Source organism: Sorex fumeus, unplaced genomic scaffold (assembly GCF_029834395.1).
Source record: "Sorex fumeus unplaced genomic scaffold, SorFum_2.1 ptg000039l, whole genome shotgun sequence".
Taxonomy (NCBI): domain Eukaryota; kingdom Metazoa; phylum Chordata; class Mammalia; order Eulipotyphla; family Soricidae; genus Sorex; species Sorex fumeus.
Genome location: NW_026606096.1, coordinates 13,804,897 through 13,816,827, shown reverse-complemented (window position 1 = coordinate 13,816,827; position 11,931 = coordinate 13,804,897). Strand labels below are relative to the sequence as shown.

General features: G+C 42.2%; 1 pseudogene; it reads right to left on the bottom strand.

Moving 5' to 3' along the window:
• Positions 1 to 8,250: 8,250 nt before the first annotated feature.
• Positions 8,251 to 9,513, bottom strand: LOC130028396 (TAR DNA-binding protein 43-like; annotated as a pseudogene).
• Between the last annotated feature and the right edge of the window lie 2,418 nt (positions 9,514 to 11,931).

Sequence of the window (11,931 nt, the reverse complement as noted above, 5' to 3'; positions counted from 1 at the left end):
TAATTGAACCAAACAAGATGACATTTCCATTCAAATAAGCTATTCATGGGTCTTCAAGATATTCGCTTGTTCTTGTTATGAGCCACATCTGGCAAAATTGATAATGGGGATATGAAGTAAGGATGATGGAAGACACTGCACGCATAAGTACATGTGCAATTTTCTGTTGAGTAAATATAAATTTAATCCAGTTTTAAGCAGTATTCCTCTGAGTATTATTATTCTGGGTCTGTATCTTTTCTCTAATCCATTCTACTTAAAAGATATTAAGCAAAACAGAAGAATATTTAGATTAATCAAAAAGTTCAATATTGATCTACATTTGTTTAGTACCACACGCCTTATTTATTTACATTCATGAAATGAATATCTATTTAATATTTTGTGTCTGTGTTCTGGGAAAATGTCTCAGTTATATTCTATATGGCTTCCAATACAAATACGTCCTTTACCTAATGTCTTATATTATCCAGAGATATTTCATTCATTGTTTCCATTGACATCCTGTTCAACCTTTATATATTCACTCACTATAACTTCCCCATCCCATTATATAATGCCCAAAAAATGGGTACACTGTTGAATTAGATCATACCCAAAGTCACTTGCAACTTCATATTATATATTGTTATAAAGAATAATTTTCTAAAGAATTAGTACCGTTTCAAATCAAGTGGACCTTTGTCATAATGCTTATATGTCATGATCTTTATCATTAAAATTTTTCAAACAGTATCTAAATATTTATGTATTTAATTGATGATGACTAGAAGGGAAGAAGAGATGGAATAAGTGGTGTGGAGATGGATATAATTCCTCCTTTGGTGGTTTGCATGCTGTACTATATACATTTGTCAAATTACATACTTGCATCTGTAACAAAGAATATTATAAACATATCACCTCAGTTAAATATTGAAGAGTTTGAAAAGATGAAACCTGCATTAGAAAGCGAGGTGGTTGAGACACCTTTAAGAGTTAATTTCAATTTCTAAAGTAGAAACCTAATATGAAAAATAATAAAGTAGAAATGAAAAGTAAAGAAAGGTGAATTACTTGGATTGTTTTTTTATGGTCTAAAATGGGTCTAATTTAGGAAATTAATGGAGTAACAAAACAAACCTGTGTTTCTGGATGGCAAGACAACTGATTGGAAAAATCATTTTCAGAGAAAAGCCTGGAAGTAAAAATTGGAGATCTAAGTATTGCTAGTCAAATAAAAATTTAGACAAATTGAAAAAAAATATGGATTATGCTTGAATCTTTTTTGATCCCATGCCCTGCAAAGCATCTTTGGTGCTTCATCTTTTTATTTTATTTCTTTTTTTTTCCATTTTTTAAAATTTTCATTAGTTAAACACAATGAGGTACAGTTGTAGATTTAAAATTTTTTGTGCTTGGATTTCGATTATACAATGATCAAATACCCCTCCCTCCACCAGTGCCCATTTTCCACCCCAATGGATAATATCCCTCCCACCCCCATCCCCATCCCACCCTGCCTCTGTAGCAGGGCATTCCCTTTTGTTCTCTCTCTCCTCTTGGGTGTTGTGGTCTGCAAAAGAGGCATTGAGTGGCAAATATGTTCAGTCCAGAGTCTACTTTCAACAAGCATCTCCCCTCCTGGGAAGATCCTCCAAACACCCTTTATTTGGTGCTCCCTTCTCTATCTGAGCTGCCCTTTTCCTAGAATGCCCAGCTGGCCTCTAAGCTATGGAGTAATCCTCCTGGTGCTGATCTCAGCTATTCTTGGGTATTAATCTCATATTTTGTTACTTTATATTCCCCAGACAAATGCAATCTTTCTATGTCCATCCCTCTGTTTTTGACTCATTTTGCTTAACATGATACTTTCCATGTTGTACCACTTGTATGTAAATTTCATGACTTCATCTTTTCTAACAGCTACATAGTACTCCACTGTGTAGATGTACCAAAGTTTCTTTAAACAGTCATCTGTTCTTGGGCACTCAGGTTTCTTCCAGTTTCTGGCTATAGTAAGGAGTGCTGCAATGAACAAACAAGTGCAGATGTCACTTCGACTATACATTTTTGCCTCTCTGGGATATATTCCCAGGAGTGGTATTGCTGGCTCAAATGGGAGCTCAATTTCTAATTTTTTGAGAATCGTCCATATTGTTTTCCAAAAGGGCTGAACCAGTCCGCATTCCCACCAAAAGTGAAGGAGTGTTCCTTTCTCGCCACATCCACGCCAGCATCGGTTGCTTTTGTTCCTTTGAATGTGGGCCAGTCTCTGAGGTGTGAGATGGTATCTCATTGTGGTTTTGATCTGCATCTCCCTTGATTAATGATGTAGAACATTTTATCATGTGCTTTTTTGCCATTCTGATTTCTTCTTTGAGAAAGTTTCTGTTCACTTCATTGCCCCATTTTTTGATGGGGTTGGATGTTTTCCCAGGACCCGGCTTGCTCGCATGGTTGTCTTTCATCTAGTGTTCTGCTAATCCTATTCTGGATGACTTCAGATCAACACACTCATGTTATTCAATAAACTCCTGTCTTCACTGAGCTTTTTCCCTTCTGCCTTAGTACTTAGTTCTTCTTCTTTCTTCTTTTTTAAATCCTCCTAATCTATTTCATTGCCTTTTCTGTATAATCCAAGTATCTTAAAATGAAAAGAAAATGAATTTCTCATGAGATGTCTGGCACTGGAACAAAGTGTATTTTTTTAGAAGACCAACAGTTATATAAATAAAAATATCAAACAGAAATTCAGTATCAGAATCGATAATTCAATAATTTCTCCTTTACTGCCTTGGCAATTTCTAGTGACTGCTTGAAGATATTTATGATGCTTTTATCTCAGAAATCATTGAATCAAATTTGGGATAAATCCTGCAGCTGAAATGTGCTCAGTCTAGCTGCCAATCACATATCTGTCAGACACATGAGTGATATGGATAATGTTTGTCATGAATGGTGCATCCCCACTGACTAATACCAGTCAAGTAAGCCCCTTTCTCATATTTCTCTCTAGGACCAGGATGCCACTAAGGCAATTAATTACAGCCTACACAGCAATGTAAAAGCCAGGAACTTTGACAATAAAAAACCATTTCAGCAGTATATCCCTTGTTTTCTGGAATAGTCAATGGAAGTGAAATTAAAAGGAAATGAAAATAACATGTTAAGGGTGTTGAAGCAATAGTACAGCGGGGTAGGGCGTTTACCTTGGATGCGGCTAACCTAGGTTCGATTTCTGGCATCCCATTTGGTCCCCGGAGCACCACCAGGAGTAACTCCTGAGTGCAAAGCCAGGAGTAACCCCTGAGCATCGCTGGGTAAGACCCAAAATGCAACAAAAAAAAAAAAAGAAAAGAAAATGACATGCTCAGGATTTGCCCTTAAACAATTAAAGATCACTTGGTCGACAAGCCTTTATATTAGTCTTTATTTTCTTATTTTCATTTTTATATCAAAGTCTTTAACAATAATATGGTGAATTGGCTACTCAGTTGTAATCTTTCTATTATTTTATCACCTGTAAAGAAGTTTAGGTAATCAACTATTTTCATCAACCTCATTTGAGACTAAGAACTCCCTTTTGTTGACTGATTAATGGCAGTGTATGAAGAGACGATTAGCTGTAGTTGGGCAGTGGTTCTGTATCTCCCTCACATTCTAGTTTTATATACTCTGCTGTGGCCCCTACTACCGTTCGCTCCACACTGATTGAGGCCAGTGATTAGTGGCAGAGAATAGGAGCTGACTTCCCACAGCCAAGCACCACTCCTCACCATGCCCTTACCCTTCACCCTCTGACTTTCCACAGCCAAGCAGCACTCCTCACCGGGCCCTTACTCTTCACCCTCTCTCTTTCTTTCATCTCAGTCCAGCGCCAACTCTACGACTTCCTCCCCTTCACCCACCTTTCCTGATGAGGCTGAGATCTGCTCCCCCTGAAACAAGAACAAAATTTCATTCTTAGTCTTCTTAAGTGGAGGTTTCTCTGCATCTCTCTGCATTTTTAAGATGGTTGTTGGGGTTGATTTGCTGTCCAAACATCAATTCTTTTCCCATTCTTTGCCAGCTGGCTATTCTACTCTCATCTCCTGCTCACCGCTGTTATGTGGTGGTTTGGAAACAGCCTTACTCACTGGACTGGACTATCAAAACTGTGGCATGGTTTTGCTCTCCAGCATCTGCTATCATCAATAAAACTTCATTATCCTTGTCGTTGACTCACCTAATATCCTAGACTTTTGGTTTTGTGATCTCTACTCTACCTTAGCAATCTGATACCTGTGTCATTTCCTTTCTCCAAATGCTGGATCTGCTGAAATAATCAACGCAGACATTCCCTCTCTGACAAATCTTTTGGTCTTTTTGGTTTGCTGGTTCAAAGACTTCCAACAACCCTGTGCTGTGACAGCACCTGATCTTCCTGTCCAAATTTGTACCTGTCCTCTTCTGTCCATCAGCTTCCTCCTGTCCTTCTCCTCTCTCCTTGGTACCTAATTTTATTCATTCTCTAAAATTTTGACTCTTTAATTGAAACTTTTTGTATATCCATGATGTTAGGATGTTATATGAACCCAACCATTCTCCTTTCTAGCTTGGGCATAAGCATAAAATTATGCAATTGAAAATTGCACTGACAAAGATAGTTGGAAATGATCACTCTAAGAACTGCTTGCTGAAAATAGGTAAAAGAACAAATAGGATAACCTCTCAGTATCTGTGTTTCAAACCATAATACCCAAAAGTGGGGAGGGGGATAGATGGGGGGGGCAGACAGAGACAGACAGAGATGGGGAAAAACAGGCAAAGCGAGAAAGACGGAAATTGCCAGCTGTAGAGAGAGGCTTGTGGGGGAAGAGTGACGGGAGGGAAACTAGGGACACAGGTGGTGGGAAATGTACACTGGTGGTGGGATTGGTGTTGGAACACTGTTTGACTGAAATCTGACCATAAATGGCTTTTCAACTCTTTATCTCTTGGTGATTCAATTAAAGAAAGAAGAAAAGAAAATGCATAACTAGACAGGTTGTTATTATGAAAAAAATCAAGGCACTGATTCCAACTCTCATTGAACACTTGCTAGAGACCTTATCAACCTTGTTTGGTTGTTATTTGTTTTTATTTTGGGGCATCACCTGGGTATGCTCAGGCCACTCCAGGCTCCATGCTCAGAGATCACTGTGCTTGGGTGATGATATGTGGTGCTGTGAGCAAAGCAGGATCAGCAGTGTGCCAGGCAGGCGCCTACCCTATACAGTCTCAAGCTTTTAATCCAAGTTTTAAAAGTTAAATTCTGCTGTTCTACTTTAGTGATTGTGAAATCCATTCGTTTTTCCCCTGTGTCATTTTCAGGATGTGGTCTGGCCTCCCAGCTCAAAGCTGTAAAACTTTGACATCTTTCAACCTAAAGAAACTGTCTGGAGCTAAACCCACCCACCCTATCCTCTCCAACCCAATGTTTCATCAAAGGTATAGTTCTTTTGTCTGTGTCAGCTGCTTCCCCTTCCTCAGGTAGCCTTACTCAGATATCTCTAGGCATTATTTGTCAGTGTTCTTTGTCAACCATATCTTCTCTACTTGGTCTATAGACTCTTTTAAAGGCTCTGTCATATCAGTTCTTTAATTGCACTTTCACTACATTCTCTTTCTAGACAACCTCCTCTCCTTTCTATCTGTGTTATGGTATCTGTGTGATGATAACTACCAAGACATTATGGGAAATTATTCCTCCTCCATCCAAGGTGAAACAGTATATCTAACTTTTACCCAGACCTAACTTGCATAATTTAGGGTCACCTCAACCATATGTGAAACATGTAATCGTTTTCTTCCCCTCACATATCAATTAAAGTTTCAACTTCTGTATTTTTATGGATTTGAAACCACAAACCACCTAATTGTCTCAAACCAAGAATCTGGTGGTTACCTTCACCTTCTAGTTGTCCTTCACCCATTCTAAATAATTCATATGCAAAGTCTTATTCATTACTCTTTGGTATCTCAAATTACAGTCTTATCTTTATTTCGGTTAGTCTTTGGTCCAACTACTATTACAAATCTTTGAGATAACTTGAGAATATTAGTGGGCTTATTACGTACACTTTTTCTTCTTTCTTTCTTTCTTTCTTTCTTTCTTTCTTTCTTTCTTTCTGCCTTCTTTGGCTGAGGAATAGAAAAAAAGAAAGTGGCTTACATATAATGTGAAAAATTCACTGAGACTCCTAGATGTAATCAATGTCTCAATTAAAATTTAGAACATTTCTATTATTCAGAAAGTTCTTTTGTATGCCTTTCTAGTCATTCTTTGCCCAAATAATCCTAGACTGGAGCAAGTAGCCTGGGTTATTATACCATAATCTGTTTTGCATTTTTATGTATTTCTAATTACAAAGTATGCTGCCTTGTGTCCAGTATAAGGTTTATAGAATCCCAGGGGCTGGAGCTATATAGTGCAGCTGCCCAGGGTTCAATTTCCAGGACTCCATGTGGTCCCCAAGTCACCACCAGGAGTGGTCCCTGAGCACAGAGCTAGAAGTAAGCTCTGAGCCCCAACACTAAAATGAAAGAAAAGAACATAAAAGTATTTATAGAATTCCATGAATAATTCTTTTGTATCAGGGAGAAGCATTCTATTACAGGGATTTATCACAATTTGTACACTAACCAGTGGATAAATGTTTGGATGAGTTCCAGTTTCTCTAAAGCTGATGTGTATTTTTATACAGTTTGTGTATACATATGCTGTCATATCTTCTAGGGAGAAATACAAATGGAGTTGCTAAGTATGTATGTACATTTAATTTTCTAAGGAATTTGCCACCATCACATTTGCTGCCTATTTATGAGGATTCCAGTGGCTTGCATTCTCACCAACTATAAAATTATTGGACTTTTAGATTTTAACCTTGAACACTTTTTTATTTAAATCAGTTTTATTTCAGAATTTCCAACATTGGCAACTCTTATAAAAGCATCCAAGCACAGGGTACAAGACCGCCAACCGCATCCTCGGGGTGGGCAGGCCCCAGGATCGCTCCCCCCCCCCCACTGGCGACTCCGCTCCGAGACTCCTGTACAGCACGTAAGCTCAGCTCACCAGCGCCAGGCCACATGACCACACCAACAGATCAGGAGCAGGAGAGGACACACACCATACAGCATTCACAGCAGTTGACAAGGGGGTGGGGCATACCAGTATCGTGTCACTAACACATTCAGCTAACGTTGGTTTGCTAAGAGCAAGACTCACTTCAAGTCTTCCAACAGATGTGTATGTCCTTTGAATGCAAGAAACATTCGTATGTATGTTATCTGCTACCATGGCTCTCCGCACACTCTCGCACCAAAGCCACAGGTTGAGAGACACATCTCGCCCAGTTAAAGAATCTCCATTATGCACCACCAAGTCTCTGCACACGCTCTCCTGTCCTCGCTCATACCAGCGTCTCATGCCCCGGCACCACCATCAATCCCACACAAGGTTTCAGAAGTTCAGACAGCCTTCTGGTCCACAGCACAGCCTTGCCGTCACAGCGTTGATCCGCCTCCAGGAAAGAAAGAGTAGCGGATAAAAATGGGACACCCACTGTCAGAGACGCAGCCCGGCGGCGTGGGGACGAGCTCTTGCGTGCGTGGGCAAAGCAGCGGACGGAGCCCCACGGCGCAGTGAGTACAGCACTCCTGTCAGTGAGTGCTTCTTCCACAGACATTTGAAATGAGATGAACTGCAGAGATTAAATGAAGGCTTCATATCGTACTCTCGCATATGAGGGGAGACAAGCGTTAAGAAAATGAACAGAAAGAAAAGAACCAAACATTGCAACACCAAGATCTCCAGGGACCTTCCTACGGAGAAAATCTGTATGGTGGGGTTCAAATTAAAATGAGGAGGAAAGACTGCAGCTCTAACCAATGGGTTCCACTTTGAACATGCAAATAATTCAGGTGACAAGTCCAGGGATAAAATAATTACAGGAGAAGCCTCTTGATAGCAATTGTGGTGTTGGTTTACCTGTCAGGCTAACAGCAGTTCACTTTCAAACACTCAAGAGTTCAACCCGTTATGTAACAAAACTTAGAAAATTCCTTTAGCTTTTCTTCTTTTTCTAAATGAAAGATGTCAAAAATACTCCTGAATATACTCCACACCGAAAAAAAAAAAACAATTTTGAAAATTCTTAGTGCATATGTATCTTACAATATATTTACGATGAGTTTAGAAAAATTTGAATTCCCACCACTCTCTAGCGTCTAACTGACCAGACCAGCCTACATGCCCCAGCCCGACGACTTCGAGTCCATGCTGGAGCTGAAGTCCATGCATTGAAGCCGCATTGGAGGCCGACCCCCACCCGATGTCGTCGCCCGAGTTGGAGCCGCTGTACGGGTTGTTCCCGGAGCCGAAAGCCTTGTTGGGCTCCCTCTGCATGTTGCCCTGGCTCTGGTTGTTCCCTGACGGGCCCGACTGGTTCTGCTGACTGGCCAGCATCCCCATCATGCCCCAGCTGCTCTGCAGGGCGGCCTGGGCCGTGGCCCTCATGGTCGGGTGGATGCTGAAGGCACCGAAGTTCATCCCGCCCCCCATGTTGCTGCTCTGGTTGTGGCCCAGCCCCGCCCCGCCGCCCCGGCTGTTCCCGAACCCGCCCTGGCTCCCAAAGCCACCCGGATTACCACCAAATCTTCCACTTCTCTCTAACTGCCTATTGCTATTGTGCTTGGGCTCCGCGTTGCAGATATGCACGCTGATGATGCCTTTGATGATCAGGTCCTCGCCACACAGGGACTGGGCCACCTGATCATCTGCAAATGTGACGAAGGCAAACGCCCCCCCCCCCCCCCCAGGTCTTGGGGATGAACACATCGACCACCTCCCCGTACTGGCAGAAAAACTGCCGCAGCTCGTCGGCAGTCAGGTCCTGGGTGCAGCGGCCCACAGACACCTTCCTGCTCCTCAGAGGCTCATCCGGGCTTTGCTTAGAATTTGGAAGTTTGCAGTCACACCACTGTCCATCAATCATGTGTCGCTGGGACATTACCTTCACTTGGGTCTCATACTCCGTGAACCGCACAAAGCCAAACCCTCTTTTGGTGATGAGTCTTGATATCTTTTTTTTTACCTGGACCATGAGGACCTCCCCGAAGGTGCTGAAATACTCCTTGAGGTCCTGCTCGGTGGTCTTCCAGGGCAGGCCGAGCACGATGGGGTCAGACGTCTTCTGCACGGCCCTTTTCACCTTCACCGCCGACGAAGCATCAGCCTCGTCCATGTTCCTTTTGTTTTCTTTGGGGTAGTTGACCACGTAGACCAGGTTGCCCCAGCCCGCGTCGGGCGCGTGCAGGATGCCCTCCACCAGGCGCGCGCACGCCGCGCATGCACTGCGACACGGGGTTCCGGTAGCGCAGGCTGCAGGCGCCCGGGAACTGCGCCGTGACCGTGGACAGCAGCACGGTGCCATCATCCTCGGACGGGATCTCGACGGGCTCGTCGTTCTCGTCCTCCTCCTCCTCCGTGACCCGGATGTACTCGGACATCTTCGCCCGCTCGGCGTCCGCTAGGTCGCTCGGAACCCACGAGGCGGCGCGCGCAACCACAGCGCCCACGACCGCTCGCTCTCGGCTCGCACTAACCTTGAACACTTTGATGTATTTATTATTCATGTATTTCTATATTCTTCGTGACGTGACTATTCAAGTATTTTGCACATTCTTAAATCGAGCTCTTTGGGTTCACCGATGTCTTCTATTTTTCATAATTTTTAAATTGGATTTAATTGAAATGCCATCTTGTTGTGGGACTAGACATCTATGTGCTTTTGAATACATTAGAAAGGAATTGGTGGGACCAGAGAGATAGACAGCAGGTAAGGCACCCTACTTGCACACGGTCAACTCAGGTTCAATCTCTAGCACCCTATGTAGTTCCCTGAGCCCTGTTAGGAGTGATCCGTGAGCCCAGAGCTAGGCGTAACCCCTGAACAGAGCTGGGTGTGGCATCCCACCTCAATTAAAAAAAATTGAAAAGGAAAGCAATTGGCAAGAACTAGGCTTAGAATTTAGAAAAGAAAAACATTCACTGAGGAGTTAAAAATACCACCCCCCCCAAAAAAAGAATTAGAAGTATATGTTTTGCTGACTACATTTGGAAGAGATTGATAAGAACGAAATTGACTTTGATGCCGTAGAGAAAAGAGATGAGAGTGACTTCTTAAGTTTCCTTTCTGTCATTTTTTTATAGCCATTTACCCTGATTTACTTTACTGTTTGGACTGATTTTCTTCAATCAACCCAAAGCAGCTGCTTACTTTAGAAAGCAGAATATGTGGGAAAACTTTTCAGTTCCATCATGCAATTAGTAATGACAACAAATCCAGCACTTCTGTCAGGTATGATCCAATGCTGAGGTAAGCTAGCATATGAGCACACTAAACAGAAATGATGGCCACTCAATACCTCGGTTGCAAATCACAATACCCAAAAGGAGAGAGAGAACAAAAGGGAAAGCCCTGTCACAGAGGCAGGGTGGAGAGGGGGAGGGGGTGGGAAGGTGGGAGGGGTACTGGGATCATTGGTGGTGGAGAATGGGCACTGGTGGAGGGATGGGTAACCGATCACTGTATGGCTGAAATGCAAAAATGAACGTTTATAAGTATGTAACAGTATCTCATGGTGATTCACTAATAATAATAATAATAATAATAATAATGAATGGCTTCTTCTTCCTGGGTCTCCTGTGCTCATTTCAAGAACAGTATATTTTTCAGGTCTTAAAGTTTGAATAGCGGGATGTCAAGTGACCAAGTGAAAGAATTTCATGAGTGCTCCATGAAATTCTTTATGACATCCCTGCTGAGAATGGTGTCTATTGTTTTCCAAACATGCTGTCTCCTTCACTTTCTTCATTTCATACCATTTTCATCCTCAGTATGAAGAGGATCTTTTGGTAACTTGGAATTATGCTATGGAGTGATCCTAGTCAGCAAGAAAGGTTGAGTTCGCCCCCCCCTTGCCCCTCCCAGCCCCCCTCACCATCCATTTTATATAGGAGCTCCCTTTTTTAAAAAAATTAATTAATTAATTGATTAAGTTTTATTTTTTAATGAATCACCATGAGATACAGTTAGACTTACAAACTTTTGTGCTTATGTTTCAGTCATACAAAGATCGAGTACCCATCCCTCCACCAAGTGCCCATTCTCCACCACCAATGTTCCCAGTATCCTTCCCACCAACCCCCCTGGTCTCCCCCCAACCCCCAATCCCCCTCCCACCCTTTCCGCTGCCATGGCCTCTGTGGCAGGTGGATCCCCTTTCTCTCTCTCTCTCTCTCTCTCTCTCTCTCTCTCTCTCTCTCTCTCTCTTCCCCCCCCCCCTCCTTTGGGGCGTTGTAGTTTGCAATGCAGGTATTAAGTGGTCATCATGTTCGGTCTATAGTCTGCTTTCAGCACACATTTCCCATCCCGAGCGGGTCCTTCAAGCATCCTTTACTTGGTGGTCCCTTCTCTATATGAGCTGCCTTTTAGGAGCTCCTCTTTGAAGAATATAAAGGTCCTTTGCCAAAAATATAAAAAGCATTATCCAATGGGATTTTCTAGATGAAATATAGGAACGAAAGAGAATGAAGCTAGCAAACTGAAGTTGGAAAAGAAGGATCCTAGAGTTATCATGGGCAAGGATTACCTAAATAGGCCAGGAAAATGCTCACCAATGGAAAGATTCCTGAAACAATAATGAACAAACTCTTTTTTTTTGTCCAGCCATGACTACAATTAGCTGACCAGATGAATTGAGTCATTTCTTGTGGCTGACCTACATCTTTGGATTTTCTGTCTCTGTGTGCTTTCATGGATCATGTCTTTCTTCACTTTTTTTGTTTGTCTCATTCTCTAGTGATAATTAAAATGATAATATAAATAACAAGCACCACTTTGGGGATAAGGAAATTAAGGCTAA